The sequence below is a fragment of the Canis lupus genome, chromosome 13, assembly GCF_003254725.2.
Source record: "Canis lupus dingo isolate Sandy chromosome 13, ASM325472v2, whole genome shotgun sequence".
In the NCBI taxonomy this organism is placed as follows: Eukaryota; Metazoa; Chordata; class Mammalia; order Carnivora; family Canidae; genus Canis; species Canis lupus.
In genome coordinates, this window is record NC_064255.1 from 29,782,434 (window position 1) to 29,804,249 (window position 21,816).

General features: G+C 47.1%; 2 protein-coding genes across 7 annotated transcripts in view; one reads left to right on the forward strand and one right to left on the reverse strand.

The window, feature by feature from the left end:
* The window catches only part of TG (thyroglobulin), a 249,203-nt gene that overhangs the window by 189,150 nt on the left and 38,237 nt on the right, over positions 1-21,816 (forward strand). The window lies entirely within an intron of this gene.
* SLA (Src like adaptor) overlaps positions 1-21,816 on the reverse strand; it is an 87,737-nt gene that overhangs the window by 35,045 nt on the left and 30,876 nt on the right. For all 4 annotated transcript variants that reach the window (XM_025450467.3, XM_025450466.3, XM_049092765.1 and 1 more), the window contains exon 2: positions 268-536. The gene's annotated coding sequence lies outside the window, so the exon portion shown is untranslated. The remainder of the gene's footprint in view (positions 1-267; positions 537-21,816) is intronic.

Sequence of the window (21,816 nt, forward strand, 5' to 3'; positions counted from 1 at the left end):
GCTAGAAAATCTCCTCTGGCAGGAGTGTCGCTGGCCCAAGATCTCCAACCTATCTTGCCATATATAATTCTACATCAGGCATCAGATATTCACTGAACAGCTGCCATGTGCTGGACACTGGGTTAGGTGTCAGCCTCACTTGAGATGCTGCCCTGCCTGTTCTCACAGAGTGCCTTTCTGTCTCCAGAAAGTTAATGCTCTGCCAGTTGTGTGTCTAGGAATCTGATGTTCCTTCCCACCCAGCCCCTGCCATGTCCCCTATGATACCTTCAAAAGCTGGGCATGGTCTCCCCTGGGAGTTGTTGAGGAGGGACTTCCAGGAGCGCTGTCACCGCCTCTCCATCAGCTGCTGCTGCTGCTCGCACAGAGTGAGCAGGTGGCCAGGCCTCCGCGGGTGTAGAGAAGCCCAGGCTATCAAGAAGAACAGCAGTTGCTAAACCAGCCACACACTTCCTCTGCTAGAAATGAGGAAGGTGCGCGGGACTTGCAGAAGGGTAGGTTCCTGTTTTTAGTAACCACTCTGAGCAGGCTTCTCTCTGTAAGGATAGGGAAGACAGTGGCATTATTAATTTTTTTTTTCACAAAGTGCTTGGGAATATGTCCAGCCTGATTCTAAATGCCTGGGCCATGCTCAGACTTTCAGAGGCTGGGAACTTTTTCTCTAATTAAAAGGCAGAAGATGCTGAGAGGCTGCTCTCACACATCCCCAGAGCTCACTGGGTCCAAGGAGGCTGGGGCTCAGGCATGCAGCTTATCTTTTCTCAGTTTCCCAGTTATCACTGTTTTGTTTTTGTTTTTGTTTTTAGGTCCCTGCAAATGGGCCCCAGAGCAGAGCTTCTGCCCAGACTCTGCCACAGATAGTGTTTAATTGGTGGAGGTGTAAAATAGTAGGCATCAAAGCCTGCTACAGAAAGAAGCTGCCCACCAGCCTTCTGGGGCAAGGCATGCAACCCCTCTGCTGTGTTACAACCAGAAGAAGCTAGAAAGGATATGAAATGTAGTCAGCTTCCCCCAGGTTCTAGATTACAAGTGGCTAAGAAAACATGGTGACTGGATACGGCGTGTGATGCTTGGCTGGCTCCTGGATGGAAGGAAAAGACCTAGAAAGAACATTCTTGGGATCGAGGTGGGGGATATTCACATAGATACTGCATTGTAGATAATATTGGGTCAATGTTAACCCTTGGGGGTGTGATAATAACATTGCAGTTATGTGGGAAAATGCGCTGGTTCTCAAGGAGATACGTGCTCATGTATTTGGAGGTCGAATGTCATCATGTCTGCAACTTTCAAATGGTTTGCTAAAAGAAAAAGAAATATAAAAAATCAGTGTAAATAGATATAAATAAAGAGAAAGACAATGAGAGAGGCAGAAAGCAAATGTGGCACAATGCTAACATTTGCTGAATCCAGGTGAAGGACCTATATGCCTTGTACTATTTCAACTTTCTGATGGATTTAACATTTAAAAATAGTAACAGGGATGCCTGAGTGGCTCAGTGGTTGAGCATCTGCCTTTGGCTCAGGGTGTGATCCCAGTCCAGGGATCAAGTCCCTCATTGGGGTCCCCGCAGGGAGCCTGCTTCTCCCTCTGCCTGTGTCTCTGCCTTTCTCCATGTCTCTCATGAATAAATAGGTACAATCTTTAAAAATAATAAAATAAATTTAAAAAATAATATATAGCTCCCCACTTATAGTATGTGTGTCCCCATTCATTTTATATGTGCCTTTTCATAGGATGTGGGAAAGCTCAGTCACATGAGGGCTAAGGGTTTGTTGGTGGCAGGGCTGCTGGGGGATTACCTGCTAGAGCTAGGATGACCCTCTGAGAGCCCCAACTGAAGCCCCATTCCCCAGAGGCAACAGAACAGGACATCCTGTGACTGTCCCAGAATCACACAGCTGGTCCCAACGCAGAGCCAGGGCCAGTGTTCAGGGCAGGTGATGTGCTGCCCCAACCCAGCAGGATCGACACGGCCACCCAGGGACAGTCATTTAGAAACCCCTCTCCATGTAGTTGTCAAAGCTATCGAAAACATTAGGGCCACTTCTGAACTTGAAAGGAACGTCGTACTAGATAGGTGCTTCCTTAGGCAATTTGTGAAAATACCCAGTGTCTCTAGGGCACCCCAGGAAGGCGCAAAGGAAATGTTGAGAAAGATTCAGATAGGGAAGAACAGATGAGCAGAAATACACCCAAAAGTGGAGTCTTCCCCCCAAATTCACATGGAGGAGTAAAAGAGGTTTGGATCGATTGTCAGAAGGCATGAGCTTTGTGGCAACTTTTCAAACGATATTCCCTGAGAATCTCCTGTGAAGAGGACTCTGAATTCATTGCTCCATCCAATCATTTATTCAGTAAAATTTGACTGGGCCTTTTCCAAGCACTGGAACTCAGCCATGCACAGAACCCGACAAACCTGCCTTCACTGACTTCGTCTTCTCTGGGGGAGCACTGTGGATAGGGACCCAAATCCACCTATCTTAGGGATGGTGGCTACTGTATAAAAACGATGTGGTCAGTGTGATAGATGGGCTGGAGCAGGGGAGTTCTTCCCACAAGTGGTCAGTGGCAGGGGGATGGCCTGTCTGGGGAGGTGTCCTTGGCTGAGACCCGCAGGACGAAAGAGAGCTGACCTGGGACAATCCAGGACAGGAGAAGCAGGAGGAACAGACTTCGGAGGGTTTCAGGGAAGCTCCAAGTCTGATGGCAGAGGCAGATGACAGACAGGGTCTCATCAGAGAGCATAGTCCATGAACAGGAGAAGCCGCTGCAGAAAGAGAAGCTCAGAATTTGGAGCCCCCAGTGGCTAGGCCTGGAGTATCTGCTCTGCCTGTTTCTCGTGGGTAACTGGGTGGGGGGGAGGGGGGAGGCAGGAGGTCCTGCTACTTCCTCTGACTTTGTTGTTCCTTTATCTCCCTTTCACTCTGGGGGTAACTGCCAGGAAACAGAGGAAGATTGAGAAAATGTTCCTAAAACCACCAACTGTGCTGGGCAGAGCGGGGGGAGCTGATCTGTGGCTTAAGCAGCGGGGTGTGTGGGTAAGAGCTCAGAGGCCAGTATCAGCAAGAGCACGGGTGAAGCCAGGGCAGCCACATGTCTCTGTGTGAGTCTATGCAGGTGACCCCGACTTTAGATCTCTGCTTCCAGCTTCCCAGTGGGTTCTCAACATCGGCTCTATGGACATTCTGGCCAGAATGTGTGTGTGTGTGTGTGTGTGTTAGTGGCAGAGGGTATGGGGTGGGGGTGCTGTGCTATAGGATGTACCATAGGATCTGGCCCCTACTTCCCTGACACCTGTTGCATGACCCCTGCTGAGATGTGACGACCAGAATGTCCCAGGCGTCATCAGATGTACTCTAGGGACCAAAAGTGTCCTGGACTGGGAACCAGTAGATTACAGCTGTCCCACAGAGGCACTGGGAGCGTTAAGTAAGTCAGCCTGAGCAATGTTCTCTCATGAATTGCAAGTGCCGCTCCGTGCTCAGTTCCCTTGCTTTCACATAGACTCAGCCCTGCAGCAGGTCACCCATGGTCCCTGGTGCACATGCCAGACCACGAGGCTCCCTGTGGGGTGGCTCTTCCACCTGCCTCCTCCAATCTGAGAGGTAGAACCAGTATGTGGCTCAGTGGGGAGTCCTGGGAGGAGCTGCAGGATGGGTATTGCACACCCTGCATCTGTGTGGAGAGCCTGCTTTGGTAGAGAGGGGAGCAGGGCAGAGGGTACAAGAGCTCTGGTACCATAGGAGCTGGGCCTGTGGGGAGGGGGGCAGGAGGTAAGCTCACAGCAGAGGCCAGGAAAGGGAATTGTATTTCTATGTTGCCAGGAGACTTCCCACTGCCCCCACATCATGCTGCACCCCCTCTCCCAGGCATTCCACACTGCACCTTACTAATTCACATGTCTCTCACCCGATCCCTGAAGGAAGGAGTCCTCGAGTGCAAAGATGTTGTCATTTATTCATTTTTTCAGGCATGAATTCTATGATCAAACTGTCCACTTGTCCCACAAAACTTAGCTCTCTGTACTCACCAGGCACTGTACCTGAAATGTGCCATATGTCAGGCTTGACAAAGCTTTACCCTCAAGGAGCTCACAGCCAGACACCCCGGTCCCTGTTTGTCCAGCCCAGCGCCACACAGAGTGCTTACAGAATGCTTATGGAACTACTGAGTTTAGCAAACTAAAGGCAATTGCAGCCAAGTTCTCGTGTTGTATCAGCCGTATTGCCAACGCAGTCAGGGAGGGTGTCCCCTGATGCAGCATGAGTGAGCCTCCATCCCTCCCTGCCCTCAAGGAATTCAGGATCTAGTGGAGGAAACAGACAGGCTATCAAAACCACGAGGGAATATAAGAAGGATAGGGGAGGATCCCAGAGAGGCGTGGAGTCCTGGTTCCACACAGGAACCTGGCAGGTAAGCATGGCAGGACCAGATCAGATTGTTGGGGTTCGAGGTCACTGATGTTCTGAGTCTGCTCAAGAAATAAAGACATAAAAACCCTTGGCAAGAGGATGCCCCCACTGAGCATCTCAAGTGCAAGTATAGGGTTATAGGGTCATCCCTGGCCCAGTGTCAGCGTGTCAGGAGGCTACACTTCAGGGCTCTGAAGGATGCTTGACCCCATCCATGTCGAAAGCACCTGGTGTCTGGAAGGGTTTGCCAGTGAATTAGCTATTACATCCCAAGCTAATGGCTCCAGGCAGATTAGCAAGATGCCCTCACAAGTCGATGATGGTTCAATTACGTGTAAGGATGCAGCCATCGCCTTACTGAAGTGGAATGTTGCGCTGTGTCAACAACCAGCTTTACGCTCTTACCGTTGTCAGGAGCTGGCTGTTGCATCTGCCAATTGGGACACTGGCAGGCCTCCCGGCCCAAGCACTAAGGAACCCATTTCTCCAGCTTCTGGTTGCAGAGGGGGTCCAGGTTCTGGAAAGTTAAGGCAACTCAGCGTCGTGTGGTAGGAGTAGGATGAGGAAGCCTCACGCTTTACAGCTTGGTCCAGTATTAGTAGACACTTGGTTCTACTTGAAAGAGATACTCCTTCTTTCCATATACATGAAAGGCTTGAGGATAAGAAGGGGACTCCTAAGCTCCTACTTGGTGGAGAAGGTCAAGTGTAGCCTGGCATTGTGTAGGCTAGCAGATGCTAGTAGGGCTGTTGTATGAGCATGTTACACTCAGTGCCCTAAGACTGTCGAGAAGATTCTCATATGTCAAAGGTTTAAACCATATGACCTTGAAGATATCCCGAAAACTACAAGTTGTCTGAGAGCCAAGTGTATGCCCCTCCCGTAGCTGGCTAAGTGACTCATTCATTCACTCAACCATCTATTTAACAAATCTTTGTTGAGCACTTTCTGTGTGGTAGACGTTGCTCTGGGGGCTGAGTGAGTGTGGTGAATGGTGAATGGTGTAGAAAGCATCTGGAGGGATGGCGACAGTAAGGGGAACTCCAGCCTGGGAAGAGAATTGTGAAAGGAGCCCAGAATTACATCAATGTGAAGTTCAGGAGGTAGGGTGGTTGGGGAAAGCATGGGACAGGGAATACTCGCAGTGTTCAGGGAGGGGAAGGGAACTGATGTTTGGGAGGTACCAGTAAAGAGACTTGGCTCTTTTTACGGTACCTATTTATTCATTCAAAGCAGTCTGTATGTCTAGACCCCACCTGAAGAGATGGAAGTTCCTAGGCTTTAACTTGCTTGCTCTACGTTAACCAGCTGATGAGGGACCCCAGCCAGGCTAGCTCAAGAGTCTCTGGAGGTGAGCTCACTGTCACTTTTATGCTGGCCTCCTAGAGGGGCCTCAACATCCTTTCCAGCCCGTGTCCTCCCCCAGCATCGGCTGAAGACTCCTGTTTCCCACAGGACCAACTTCAGGGAGAGTAGCAGAGGGAGAGGGAGAAGCAGACTCCCCGCTGAGCCCCGCTGTGGGGCTCCATCCCAGGATCCTGAGATCATGACCTGAGTCGAAGGCAGATGTTTCACCAATGGAGCCCCCCACACACCCCCCATGCTCTCCTCACTACTAGAAACTTCTGTGGCCCTCTGCACTTGAGGCAGGCCTCCCACCTCTTCATCACATAATTTGTCACTGCCCTTCCCCTTCCTGTGTGGGATCCCCTCCCTCGTGCAAAACCCAACCCAGAGCTCACCTTGTTAATAGATATTTCCAGACCTCCCCTAACCAAAGGTAGCTCCTCTACCCCTTGGAGTATTACCTGCTTACAGGACTAGGACACATGCATATGGGAGTCAAGAACAAGAGAGAGAGTTCAAGATACTTGGGAGCTGTGTGACCTTGCACAGGTGTTACTAGGCCTCTCCTAGGACTGAGAGTCCACAGGACAATGTGTATAGACCACCTAGCACAGTGCAAAGCACGTATATGAATGTCTCCCTTGCCCTTCAAAGTGGAGCTCATGCCTGGGAAGGCAGGTGCGTGTCCAACACATGACCATTGATCCTTGCCCTGAGCCTACCTGAGAAGAGATGATTCGTTAGTTTAATTAGTTATCCACTGATTAAATGAATAATGAGGATTATGCATCTGTATTTTGAACAAAAGCATGTACACTGTGAATATTGGCTTTTCACCTCTGGGGAGGACAGTAAGCTAACCATGGACATATTCTAGGAGAGATCAGACCCTCTTGTTTCTCTAGAGATGGCAGTTGTTTATATTTCTGGAACCATCCCCAAAGATGGGTAAGTGGTCCATCTGGATGGGCTAAATCCTCCAGCAGGATCTGTGTGGATCCTCAGAATCTGTGTGCTTCTTCAAGAGGCCTCTTAACACAACACTGTTCTCAGGAAAGAGAAAAGTGAAAGCTTTGTTCCCATTACCCTCCACTGTGATGAGTTGCACAAATGTGTTGATTCACTGGGCTTGTTCTCTTTGGTCATTGCTCAACTGAACACACTAACCCCACTCCAAGGGAGACCTCATCTCTTCCCAGCTTTGTGAGGGTTGATAAAAAAGGTCTCCGGATTTCTCAGAGCTCAGGAAGTTCTCGAGTGGGTCCCAAATTCAGTCTTTGTAACTTTGCTTGGCTTACAAACTTCCTCTCATGCACCAATGTACAAACTCTTTTATTTCCTAGATCTAACTGAGCCACTCATTATTCAAATGAGGATTGTATTACATGAATATTAACATCAGGCCAGCCGTGAGGCTAAGCTCTAGGGGGACAAGGATGACAGTGACACGCACCCTGCCACCCAAGAGCTCAGTGTGAGCTAAACAGGGGCCAGGAAAGAGCCATGATGACAGGGCAGCATGATGGGGGCTCCAGAGATGAGGGAAACCAGAGAAATGACTGGTGCTTGCAGGGGAGCCAAGGCTCAATGGAGAGGTGATGTTCAGCTCAACCTTGAACATGAAAATTGTCCATCAAAACTAGACATTTGGCGGGGCCAGCCAGGATGTTCATTTTGTGCCTTTTCATTTTGATTTTCATTATGCAATAACTTTAGTTGCATCTTGTCTGGAGGTGGAAGTGACTTCAGTATCTGCCACTTGTGTGTCATCCTGCCTCCTGTGATCTCCTGGCACCTCTCAAATGCAGCTGGGATAGGCTGATGAACTGCCCCTCCTCAAATTGTTTCAGTCCCAGTGCTGTCCTGCCGCAGTCTTCCACTGCACACACCCCCCGCCCCCCCACCATCATCCTTGGCCTTGTACAGATCCTCACCTGGTCCTCCCTGCCCCAACCTGCCTTCCCTGTGACCTTCCCCTTTCTCCTGTTCCCTTGACAGGCTCTGCTTGCTTTTGCCTCTGAACTTACTCCTGTTGTTCCACTGACCTAGAATGGCCTTCCCCTCATTTTAGGATCTTACAGAATTAGGGCTGAATCTCCTTTTGGGGCCAGCCAGGGGTTTGATGAAACTTTCATCTTACTGAGTCAGAGTCTGGTCAAAGGGTTCATGTTCCCTTCACTTCCTGCAAAAGGTGAAGCTAAGCTGTGTCCCTTCTGCTCTTGTCCTCTGCCCAGAGGCAGAGTTCTTTGATTATGTAAATGGCCGGTACCCCAAAATGACTCATGTCATGTGGCATTGATGTGGAGGAGGGATGGCAGATATGGTGCCATCTGTCTGCAGCTGAGCCTTGCCCGAAAGGCCTGCAGCTGTCTCAGAAGCAAGAAGTTTGCTGATCATTTTTATTCCCATGAACAGAGCAGACACTGTGAGTCTATGATGATGTCCCATCTGGACTTGCCTTTCTTCAGCTCACTGAGAAAAGGGTCTCTTCCTGTTGTCTAGTATAATCATCTCTAAACTTTCAATTATGCACCCAGACAGTAAGTGTTGAGTAAGCACCCCCATATATTCACAGTCATTAATTACATAAGCAGATGACTCTGCTAATATATACATTATAAATATAAAAATATTTTTGAAATATAAGACTAGTTAAATAATATATTCTAGCATTTTCTTGCTGTGTTTCAGTGGATTATCTTGTGAACTTCCTTTGGGAGACCGAGACTCTTAACAGAAACAAAGGAGACAGGCATCATGGCTAAACGAAGAGGGATTTTAACAAGGAATTTTGAAAGCCTGCATGTTATCTACCCCGGGGAAAAATATATATATAGTCCAGCTTCTGGAAAGAGCACAGAGGTTCTTGTGAACTCTGCTTAAGAACAAAGACCAGAGTGAGTCTTCCCATGAGAAAGAGTCAGTGCAGGAGAAAGGTGGCATCAGGCTCCAGGAAGAGAATTTGATCAAAAGTCTCTCATTAACACCTTCATGTTTCCATCTCTCTGCTGGTCTGTCTTCCAAAAGCTGTAAGTTCCACGAAGGCATAGAGTCCACCTGTTTTGTCAGTGATTGACACCTAGCACTAGCACCTCTTACAGCCCCAGCGCCTGTCCCACATTACTGAAAGGAAGGGAGGGAGCACAGAAGGGGACAGAGGGAACAGGGTTTGGATATTTTTTTATTTTATTTTTTTTAAGATTTATTTATTTATTCATTGATTCATTCATTCACTCATTCATTCATTCATTTGAGACACAGAGAGAGAGAGAGGCTGAGACATAGGTAGAGGAAGAAGCAGGCTCCTCGCATGGAGCCCGATATGGGATTGATCCCAGATCCTGGGATCACGCCTTGAACCAAAGGCAGATGCTCAACCACTGAGCCACCCAGGTGTCCCAATTTTTTTTTTAAGATTTTATTTATTTATTTGAGATAGCAACGCTGAGTGAGATGGGGTGGGGGGGGAGAGCATGAGCTAGGGGAGGGGCAGAGGGAGAAGCAGACTCCTCGCTGAGCAGGGAGCCTGATGTAGGGCTCAATCCCAGGACTCCAGGATCATGACCTGAACTGAAGGCAGATGCTTAACAGACTAAACCACCCAGGTGCTCTAGGGAGCAGGTTTAAGACAAAAATAAAAACAAAAAACCTTCCATCCCTGTAGATTACAAACTTCTTCAAGGCCTTAATCGCTTTCTGATTCCCTGAAGCAGCTACCATATCAAGGTGGGAATGGGATTGTCCTGATACTAGCCTAGCTCACTACAGCAGGGCAGCCTGCATCCGGAGACAGCCAGGGGACAGCCAGGGGACAGCCGACACAGCCGGCTGGCCATGTAGCGATCAGGCCTCTCTGATCAGCTTCCCAACACGAACCAACTCAGGCCTCCTCAGTGCTTTGCCCTGCTGTCCTCATCTCCTAAAACGACAACAAAGATCCTGGCCCAGTCACCTCTAAAAGTGCTTTAGTAGCACAAATGGGGTTAAGATCCGTGACAGAGAGATTATGGCTTTCGCTGGCGTCCCCTCCCGCGCTCTCATTCTGTGCTGCCCTAGCTCCTGGGAGATGTGCTTTTGTACCCACGACTAGGTCCTGCATCCTGTACCTAAAGAGGAGCAAGCTCAGAACCGGCTGTGATATGCTTTTAAAGTGGTGTCATGCATTCATAAGTGGGAAATTGCTAGGCGGCGTCTCCTTCGTTGCCGCCGAGCCACAACTAATTACACCAGTGGCGGGTGGCATCCAAGGATGATGGGGGGGGACAGACCAGCTCAGCAGCTTAAAATACCCTTGGCTGGAACAAAATTCAACCCCGCCAGACTTCTTTTGTCTGGGGGATATTTCACTATTTGTTATTTTAGTTTGAGTAGCACTCATATTGTAAATAATAACTATTGTAAATAATAACAGCTGCACTCTGCATGGTGCTTTAGTTGATTTCACTTGGGGAAGAACTCCTAGAAATATCGATCATGATTTTAATGATTGCTTCTACTTATTAGAAACTTAGCACATGTATGCATTTCCTCTGTTGTCTCCTGAATTCGCCTCAACAAATGAACAAGCCTGAATACTATTCTTATCCTTGTTTTGCATTGAGGAAACTGAGGCACAGGGAACTTAAATCACTTTTCTAAGGACACACACAGTGAGTAAGAAGGATTGCCAGACTTGGAACTGGACCAGTGGGCCCCATGGCCCATGCTCTTGAGGCATAATGGGCCCTTTACTCTCAGGTGAGACCCTGAGAGTAAAGGTGCTTGCCAAATTGTCAGCACAAGATTCAGTAAGATTTCTCGGATCCCGAGACCCATGTTGTGTCCATGTTTTCTATGACTATAATAATGTATATCTGTTTCCACCTGACACATTTAATGTGGATGGTGTTGCAAATAATGCATACTTATTTAGTCCATAGAGAGGCATTGGCACCTTAGTGAGCATCCCTGGCAGTGTCTGCATGGGAAAGTTTGGAGAGAGAGGCTCCTTGAATTATGGGCCAGGGGTTTCCAGGGCTGTCCTCTGCACCAGGTGGGGGCTGGGCTCGCACCTCACTTCCCACTGGGGCTAATACAAGCGAAGCAAGGAGTCACTGCAGTGGCTAAGGCTGAGCCCTACGTGAACACATAGGGCCTAGTCAGGGAGGGTTGGTATATGAGGCTAGACCTGAAGACACAGATCCCAGGACTGTGCTCTCTGCACAGTCACTGCTGATCACGTCCAGGAAGCCGGGTCATACACCCTGTGTGCTGTCTGGAGATGATTGGGAAGAAAACAATAATTGGACATGACTTTCTTACTTCTAGCAGTCTTCGCTAGCTTTGACAACATTGTAGACCCTCCTTTTTTTTTTTTAAGATTGTATTTTTATCTATTAGGAAGCACAAGCTGGGGAGAATGGCAGAGGGAAAGGGAGAAGCATACTCCCTGCTGAGCAGTGAGCTGGACATGGGGCTTTATCCCAGGACCCTGGGATCATGACTTGAGCTGAAGGCAGATGCTTAACTGGCTGAGCCATCCAGGTACTCCCAAACTCTCCTGTTTGTTGGGGTAGTTCTTCATACACTATGCTTGACTGCAGGGGTCAAACCTCCAGGGAAAACAAATGGCTCAGTCTCTCCTGTGGCATAGACTTGAAGCAACAAGGCTTCCATTCTGGGCCAGCTCTCTCTCCAGCTGGAACACTGAAGGGGTGCCTCGAAATGAGGTTCAAGGACAGAGTGCTGGGCAAGGGCCGCCCTTGGGTGCCTTGCATGTGTCCACTTCACTAAGCCGCACAACCAATCTCAGAGGTATGGATAAAATCCCACCTTTGCAAAATGGACTTGGTAAGGTTGTTTGATTTGCTTCAAATGACAAAACCACTAAGCAACAGAGCAGAGACTCGAATGTGCCTTTCAGATTTCTCAATTCATGTTCTTACCACGTTTCTACACTGGGAGTTGTTTCCAACATTGTAGGAGAGTGATAGGTGAGGTGGCATTAGTCAATGAAATCCTGCTGTGCAGGTGTCCTGCTGGTCATACCCAACAGAACTAAGACTGCCAGAACTCATAGAAACCAGGCAGCATGCAGCATTCCTCACATGACACATTTCTTGTACCCCTTGCAACAAGACTGTGAGTCATGTGCTCTATAGCTGAGGGGCTGGGGTGTAAAGACTTAATTTGTTGAAGGCCAAAGAAAAAGAAGGTGGCAAAACCACGACTTAACCCCAGGCTATAATCCTCAAGGACCAATGCTTTCCTTCTCCCCTATACAGGTGCACTGTTCCTTTATTCTGGGCCGGCAGGTCCCTGAAACAAAGCTACAGGCATAAATGACTGGAAAGAAACACCCGGGCACTTTTGCAAGCTCTAATTATGAAATTATTTTTAAAAGGCAACCTGTACCCAATGTGTGTGTGTGAATTGTTGATTGAGAACGAAGGGAAAGACTCCCTGCATTTCATAAATTCCATTGAAATAAGGGGCCTGTCTTTGCTTCAGTCATCACTCAGCTTGTCACTCTTAATGGGTGATAGCTTTGCCTGGGAGACCAGTACTCTTCACGTGGCAAACGTTTAAATAGTTTCTGACAGTCAGAAGGTGGCTGAGACAATTAGATGTAATGTTGGTGACAGATGGAAAAAGGCATTTTGTCAAGTCTGCGGGAACCTGGAGGAAAAACTAGGAGAGCAAGCTCCATTCTCAAGGGCAGAGCCAAGGCCTGGCTCCTCTCTACTCCCCAAGCTGAAGTTCCTGGGAGGTGCTCCTCCTTGGAGCCCTACTCCCCCCCACCCCCCGCCACGAATGCCCAGGCCAGGCCTCCACACTGTGCCTCCAAAGATAAAGAGGACTGTTGTGTGGCTGGGCCACGTAGAGAGTAGTGTTTCCCAATGTGTCTGGAGTAGGGAGGAGGAGTACAGAAATTTGTCTCCATCCCTGTTCCCTTTGGCACATGGAGGCTGGGCAAAGCACTGGCTTTGGAGACCAACACACTGAATCCAGCTCCCAAGCAGTGGGTGATGGGGGCAGGTCAATTATCCTCTCTGAGCCTCTGCCATTCTTTCACAAGAGGGGCAGTCATCGTTCCTCAGGTCAGAGGTTTAGCGAGCCCACACTGAGAACAGCGTGTCAAGGGCAGAGAACACAGAGGGCTGCCACTACCTGCTCCTACCTTTCTTCATTCTCCTCCATGGGTACAAACAGTTGGTGGGTAATTTAAGCTTGCAGATAAAATACAAAACTCAACCACCTCGGAGGGCAGTTGGCAGCACATTGTGAAAAAAAAAAAAAAGGTTTTAAAAATATTTCCATGTAGAACGCAGGGGTTAAATGATGGTTTCTCAGCTGTGACTCCAAAAGCACCCACAGCAAAGAACTTCCTGGACTGGACTTCCTCAGTGTTAAAAACTTTGAGGTGCCAAAAGTACCATCAAGAAAGTGAAAAAGAGGGACGCCTGAGTGGCTCAGTGGTTGAGCATCTGCCTTTGGGTCAGGTCGCCATCCTGGGGCCCCAGGATTGAGTTCCGCATTGGGCTTCCCACAGGGAGCCTGCTTCTCCCTCTGCCTGTGTCTGCCTCTCTCTCTGCCTCTCATGAATAAGTAAATAAAATATTTTTTTAAAAGGTAGAAAATAAAATAAAGTAAAAAAAAAGACATGGAAATGTTTGCAAACCATATATTTGATAAGGGATTTGTCTCTGGAATATATGAAGAACACTTCTAACTCAAAAGCAGAAAGACAACCCCATTTAAAAATGGGCAAAGGGTCTGAATAGGGAATTTCTCCAAAGATCTGCAAATGGCCCATAAGCACAGGGAAAGGTGCTCAACATTATTAGACGCTAGGGAAGTGAAAATCAACACCCCCATGAGATACCACTTGATACTCGCTAGGACTGCTGTGCGACTAATAATTTTTTAAAGAGACAACAATAACTGGTGAGCATGAGGAGAAATCAGAGCATTCATACATTGCTTATGGGAATATAAAATGGTGCAGCTGCTTGAGGAAACATTTTGGCAGCTTTTCAGGAGATTAAACAGAGAGTAGGCATGTAACCGTGCAATCCTACTCCTACATAGACAACTAAAAGAGCTGAAAACACACACACACACACACACACACACACAACTGAACAGATGTGTTCATAGCAGCATTATTTACAATCAGCAAAAAGTGGAAAGAACCCAAATATCCACCAACTGATGAACAGATAAGTTAAATATAGTGGATCTAGACAATAGAATATGATTCAGCAATAAAATGGAATGGAGCCCTACTACACGGATGAAGTGGAAGGATCCAGACAGAAAAGGCCACATATTGCATGATTGCATTCATAAGAAATGTTCAGAACAGACAAATCTGCAGAGACAGAAAGTAGATTAGTGGTTGCCTGGGGCTGGGCATGGGGGTGGGACTGGGAAATGACTGCTAATGGGTTCATGGTTTCTTTGTGGGATGCTGAAAATATTCTAAAATTGGATCATGGTGATGGTTGCATGACTCTGAATATAACTAAAAACCATTGAACTGTATGCTTTAAATGAGTGAACTATACGATACGTGAGTTACATCTGAAAAAAACCATTTTCTCAAGTTAGCTCTAAATGCCAAGAAACACAGTTTTAAAACCTATATAAACATTCACCATACATATATGATACAAAAAATATTTTCCTTTCATATTTTCACATGGTATGTCTTTAATGAGAAACCAATAAAATGTTACACAAGCAGCTCATTCAACACATTGTTCATCATCTGTCAGAAAAATAAAAGTATACTTTCTGAGCTAGTAATACCTTTATATCAGGAAATCGTCATGACTATGATATGTGAATAGATTTCGCTATAAAGGTGTGGGTACATTGCAGGGTTATCCAGCACCTACATAAAACTGGAAGCAATAATGGCTATTATTTATTGCATACTTACAAGTTGCAGCACACCACACCATTACATGAGAATCATCTCATTTCTTCCCCTATAACAATCTTATGGGGGAAACTAACAGTATCATTATAGTCCTTTTTTTTTAAGGTTTTATTTATTTATTCATTCTTGAGAGACACACACAGACAGGCAGAGACATAGGCAGAGGGAGAAGCAGGGTTCCTGCAAAGAGCCTGATGTGGGACTCGATCCCAAGATCCTGGGATCACAACCTGAGCCAAAGGCAGACACTCAACCACTGAGCTACCGAGGGGCCCCCATTATAGTCCTTCTGACAGTTGAAAAAGAGTCTCCATCAAATATGGACAAAGCAGAGCTGGGATTTGCATCACATTCCACAGCCTGCAGGTGCTCCTAACCCCCTCTGTGACTCTCCTCAGCAGCCTAAGTACCCGATTGCACACTGGCTTTAGAAACAGTCTTGGAACCGAATAGGTAATAGCGCAGAATGATATTCATAATTGACTGTGCAAAAACAAAACAAAACAGGCTTAGAACCAATATGATTTCAATTATTTCCTACATATAAATATATCAATATAAATATACATATATCTATAAATATATGCACACATACACACTAATGGTATTTAACAGTGGTCTTCCTTTGTTGGGAGGATTATGTATTATTTTAATTTTCTTTGTTTTGCTCACCTAGATTTTCTATGATAGATTTTTCCTCTAAAAATTCCAAAAGTTGTTCTGTTTACCCTTTAAATAAACTAATGTAACACCAATGGTTGGAGGACAATACACTCCAGCCCTTCTCTGGGCCATGAAGAGGATTGGCATTTTGGCAAGACTGTGATGGCAAGCAGGCTGGTCGTTGGGACCACCTCTCACAGTCAGGAACACCTCCCTTCTCCCTTAGGGGTCCTCCTTCTGTCCCACACTTCAATACCCCTGCAGAGCTTTCATAAGAGGCCTTTTCCATGCCATTTGCCCACGGATCAGCTTATAAGACAAGTGATAATGAGTGCTTTCTCCTTGACAAGAGTCAGTTATATTTTAGTACGAAATTGGTCTTTCAAATGTAATTAAATTTTTTTAAAAAAAAGATTTTATTTATTTATTTATTCATGAGAGACACAGAGAGAGAAAGAGGCAGAGACATAGGCAGAGGGAGAAGCAGGCTCCACGCAGGGAGCCCGACGTGGGACTCGATCCGCGGACTCCAGGATCACACCCTGGGCTAAAGGTGGCACTAAACCACTGAGCCACCCAGGATGCCCCTATTTTTTTTTTCTAATTACAAATTCAACATACACTAATTGGAAAAAAGTAAGAATACTCTGAAAAATACAAAAAGCCAATAAAACTCCTCTATCGCTCCCTTGCCTTGAATTAATAGGGGACTCTGGGAATTGATAAAGTTGAACTGTCCCAAGCAGCTGGTGAGGTGATACATAATGGATGAGGGACAGAAGATGCCTGAGAATTTCTCATGACCTCTGCCATCAATTGAGGCAGCATGGCATCATGAGAAAGTCACAGCATTTTAGGGTCAAAGAGTTGGGCTCTTTACCTCTCTCACCTGGCATGAGCAGGTTACTAAAGTTCTTTGACACTCTTTCCTGAGTATATGCCCAATTCTTCTCGGAATAAAGCGGGGAAACGTACAAAAGAATGATGAAATAAGTCTTATAGTTTTTTTTCAGAAACTATATATATATATATATATATATATATATATATATATATATAATTATAAAATATATAATCTATATTTTAGATAATATTCGTTCTTTCTACTTCACAGGAATGGAGTGGGTATTTAAATGCCCACAATGGCTGTGGGTATTTAAGACAGTGTAAACGAGAGCTCGACATAAAGCCATAAAGCAGACCGTGATGCGGTTGTAAATGCATGTCAAAACAACTCAGTCAAAGCAACTTACTCCTGTCATGGGAGAAGCAGACTGTCCCCGCTTTCACTGTCCCGGCCACCCCCGCAAAGATCTTGTTTCTGAGTCACCAGCTGCCAGCCTCTCATGAGTGGGGTGGGAAATAAGGGTCTGGGATATGTTTGGTTGTCATTGTTGTTCATGGTAGGCAGTGCAGTGAAGGACGAAACAGCAAGCCTTATAATCCCAGTTCTGCAACATTCGGTCCCAAGGCCTTGAACAAATTATCTAGCCACTCTGGGTCTCGGTCTCCCCATTTGTAACATGGAGATGACGGTACTTAGAAGGTTATAGTAGGGATCACATGAGAAAATGCACATGAATGACCTGGCTCTTTTTCTTTTTTAAGATCTTATTTATTTATTCGTGAGAGACACAGAGAGAAAGAGAGAGAGAGAGAGAGAGAGAGAGGCAGAGACATAGGCAGAGGGGGAAGCAGACTCCCTGCAGGGGGCTCGATGTGGAACTTGATCCCAGGACCCCAGGATCACTCCCTGAGCCTAAGGCAGATGCTCAACCACTGAGCCACCCAGGCGTCCCTGACCTGGCTCTTTTTTTTTTTTTTTTTTAAGAAATTTAATTTTTATTGGTGTTCAATTTGCCAATATATAGAATAACACCCAGTGCTCATCCCGTCAAGTGCCCACCTCAGTGCCCGTCACTCAGTCACCCCCACCCCCCCACCCACCTCCCCTTCCACCACCCCTAGTTCATTTCCCAGAGTTAGGAGTCTTTCATGTTCTGTCACCCTTTCTGATATTTCCCACTCATTTTTTTCTCCTTTCCCCTTTATTCCCTTTTACTAATTTTTATATTCCCCAAATGAATGATACCATATAATGTTTGTCCTTCTCCGATTGACTTATTTCACTCAGCATAATACCTGACCTGGCTCTTAAAAGGGACTTTATCAATCAATGTTTCCTTCTCTTCTGCCTCCTTTGAAAAGTTGATATAATTTAAAAATGGAAAGATGGAAGCAGGGGGACATTGACAGGCCCAGTAGGGCTCCGCAGGTACCCCACGAAGGAAGAGAGAGACTCCGGATGTGAAGTCTTACCTCCCGTTCCCTTCCCTGAACCACAGAGGAACCAGGCTGCTTGTGTTCCCTGCAGGTGTCACCTTCTGCCATCTGCTGAGATTCATGAAGGACCACCCCACTTTTCTACACTGAAAGTCTATTTCGAAGGTTTAAAAAAAGAGTGGCGGCCTAGAATTAGCCAGTGAAGTTGCTGGCGTGCATTTGTCTTCTGATAGTACTAACAGAACTGAGGGCAACAGTCCGGAAGCCAGGAGAGCATTTTCTCTGCACCCAGTTCAGTACACAGCGTGTTCCTTGAACACCTGGCAACAGGTCAGGGAGGAAGCCTGGCTGCGGGGGACTGAGGTTTTGCACATGTGCCCACTTCTTCACAAAAGAAGGAGGCCATCCACTGAGTCTCCTTTACATGCTCTTCTAGGCTGGGCTTCGGCCCGGCGCTGATGTTAAGCCCTCCGAGGCAAGATCGACACCTGAGCTGGCGATATGGGGAGGGCGTTAGCAAGGGCTGAGTCATACCCTTGTTTTCCTTGTTCAAACGCTCTGTGCTTTCACCAACTAAAACCTAGACCTGCTGACTCCTAGGAAGAGGAGGGAGAAATGTGCTCCGATGCCCAGAGACTAGAGTTTCGAGATAAAAGTTGTGTTCATTATCATCCATTTGCATGAAGTTTTGCCACAACTCAGGTGCTATGAGTTAGGGTAAAACTCGTGCTTTGGGGCATCAAGAAGATGGTTTCAGTGTAGAAAACACTAAAGAAAAGAAAAAAAAAAAAAAAGAAAAAGAAAACACTAAAGACAATACTAACATGAATGTGGATGTATAATGGCTTAAAAAAAAAAAAAGTCTGTCTCTGACTTAACGTCCCGAGTTTTCTCTGGGCTGTCTGGGCAGCTCAGTAATATCCCCCAGTTCAACTGTCTCAAGTACTCTGCGGGCAGCCTCCAGGCCAGGCCCCTTCCCAAGAGAGTGGCTGGTGCAGAGCCGTGGAAGTGACACCTGGTTCCACCTCATCCTTTCTCCCCAGCCCCTGCCAGCCTCTGCTGGGCTCCCCGTTTCAGCACTGCTCCCTCTCACTTATCCCGATCAACCTGAGAGCTGACCATCCAGCCACTCGTTCTAGTGCCATTCTGCTGGATCCGTGTCTAGTGAAGGCCTCTCGTGCACATGTGCTGTGCTAGGCTCTGGGGGCAAAGGGATAACCATCTGCACCTCTGCCATCAGAAGTGCCTCTTCAGGAGGCTTCGGGGTTCAGTCATTTACTGAGAGCCTACTGGGTGCTATGCACTGTTCTCAGTGCCAAGGAAGCAAGGAACCAATGATCAATGACATTCCTCAAATCCTCTCTGCAACACCCTGGTCAAAAGCCTTTCCTGACTCCCTATCACTATCCTGTATGCTATGGTTTACCACCCTCTGAATTTTCTCTCTTGCTTAGGCTGGATTCAAAATCCTCTCAACTTTATTTCTCACTATTCTTTCATGCAAATACCCCTTTTCACTCAGGATAATAAGTAGGCCCATCCATCCATCCATCCATTTGTCCATCCATCCATCCATTTATCCATCCATCCGTCCATCCATTTATCCATCCGTCCATCCATCCATCCATCCATCCATCCATCCATTTATCCATCCATCCATCCATCCATCCATCCATCCATCCATCCATTCATTTATCCATCCATCCATTCTTCCTTGCCCTCACTCATACAGTCACTGGTTCACTCATTCAAAACCTACTTTTCTGAGTCCCGGGCCCCATTCTGAGGATGCTGGGATACTTAGGACCCTGTTCCTTTCCTCTCTAGCTCATGTGAGTAATCAGTCCCCTGAACCCATCTGCCACCCCTCCCCCACCTCCCCGGGAGTGACTGTCCATTTCAAGAAATTCTGGTGTGTATGTGTGTGTTATTGTACGTCTGCGTGTATCTAAGTATGTCTGTGTATACTGTGTGTTTCTGTCTGCGACTGTGTGTTTCTGAGTGTGTATGTCTCTGTGTGTGCCTGTACTGTGGGTGTATCTTTCATCTGTGATGATCTGTGTCTATATGCATGCTTAGATGGGGGCAGGTCCTGCTTCAGAGGTGACTAGGGTGGCTGACTGACTGATGTTCAGAAGCTTCAGGGAGAAAAAGCAGTGGTCAGCAATTGTGGTTTTATCTCACATTATTTTTGAAGTTAAAAAAAACACACACATACAACAGGCGGAAACTCATTGCCGATTAATAGCTAGGTCAGATTTAGATAAGTCCAGGCCCAGGGCCAACCAAGAGACTGCTGTGTGCCCAGGCAGGCTGAAGACACTGCTGCCTCCAAACTCTGCAGGGGTCCTGTTAGCCCCTGTGGTGCCACCTGCATTATGAATATACCACCCACCATGCACAGGACACCCACCATCTTCTCTGTGTCTTTATGATGACCCTTAGAGGACAGTTTGTTATTCCCATTCACAGATGAGGACACCAAAGCTCCCGAAGTCGGTCACCTGCCTGAGTCCCTTTACCAGAAAGTAACAGGGCTAGAGTGTGAACCTGGTCCTTCCTTCTGCCAGGTTCAGTTCTATAGGGCTGACGGCCTGTTCTACAGGCCCAGGCTGCATAGACAGTTCTATCCCCAAAGCCCCTGCTCTATGACACACCCTCCTCCGGCCCCATTCTTTTGTCTCTGTCCAAGTGCTTTCAAGTGAGGGCTGAGCTGGCCGTTGACTTGTTTTAACCACCAATTTTCCATGGAGAAAGACATTTCCTTCAACAAGATCGATTAAAACAATATAATTGAGGGAGAGGAAAGTTCTCTAAGCCATCGTGCAGTATCGCTGTAACCCACGCCTTTAACCACTTCCTCACGGTATCGGGAGCTCTTGCTTTTTATAGCTGTACCCAGTGATAAAAACATCAGAGGGAAAAAAAAAAAAAAAAAAACAAACATCAGAGGGCCCCTTCCAGAGGTCCGGGTCCCCACAGTCTACCTGTGGGCGAAGCTGGGCTCAAAGGCCCCACTTCAGCAGCCTGCAGTTTGCCAACTTGATTTGCAATTTAGAACATGATACTTTGACCTTGAGTACTTTGAGCGTATGTGTGCACGCGCGTGTGTGTGTGTTCTCTTAAGACAGAACAGATCCAGTGGTTCTCAGAAAAGCTGGGCCCCTCATTAGAAAGAAGCCCGTGGGCTAAATCATCTTGTCCCTTGTAGATTGTTACCATGGTTGAATTCCTGGCTCTGGGCTGCCTGGGTATTTTACTTTCGCGGCTGCTTATTCTCACTGCGAGCTCAGGCATTAGGACTCCATGCGCTATGGATGCTGAAGCTTAGAGCAAGCCCCTGGCTGGAGCTCAGTGGTGCAGGAACCTTGCCTTGTGAGTTTTGTAGCAAACTCCACCAACAGTGGAAGACTCTGAGCTTTTTTAAATGGTATGAGGACAGAAAACCAATGTAGATGACCACCTCCCTGCCCCTTGCCCTGTTGCATCTGTGGACCAAGCAGCCAGCCCCACTCTAGTGGCTCGGAGCCATCAGAAAGGGCTTCCAGGCCCCAGGATAACAATATTGCTGCTGTCAGGATCCACACCCTATATGCTCTCTCCTCTCTCTGGGCTTGGGTTGCAGCTACCCTCCCCTCTGACTCTGGCCACAAGGTTCCTCTTTGGTCCTGACAGCTAAGTACAGAAGAGATGGTAATAATGCCACCATCTTTCTTCAAGAACCTGCCCAGTGCATATGGAAGGCTGACCCGGTGGCTGAGGGCTCGGCCTTGGAGCCTGGTCACCTGCGTTCAGACTGTGGTTTGGCCTCCACCCAATCCTGTGGTCCTGGGTGAGTCATTTGCCTTTCTGTGTCTTGAGCCCCTTATCTATACAATGGGATGATAATATCATCTGCCTCATGTGATGGTCGTAAGGCACAAAATACTATCTGCAAAATGCTGAGGACACATGAGGAATACTCCACCGAGGTTTTGTCTTTTGATTCTTAGGCATCTCACCCTGAGAGGAAGCACATGGAGCTGATAGCACTGTGTCCACGTGACTCAGGAGGGAAAGGTGCTAGCTAAGGTGTGAAGTCACCATGTGGAGTTGGAAGCCAGGTCGGGTGCTGTGTTCAGCGGCATCTGGCTGTATTTAGATGATGAGATTCGGAGCCTCAGCCCTACTTGGGGCCAGAA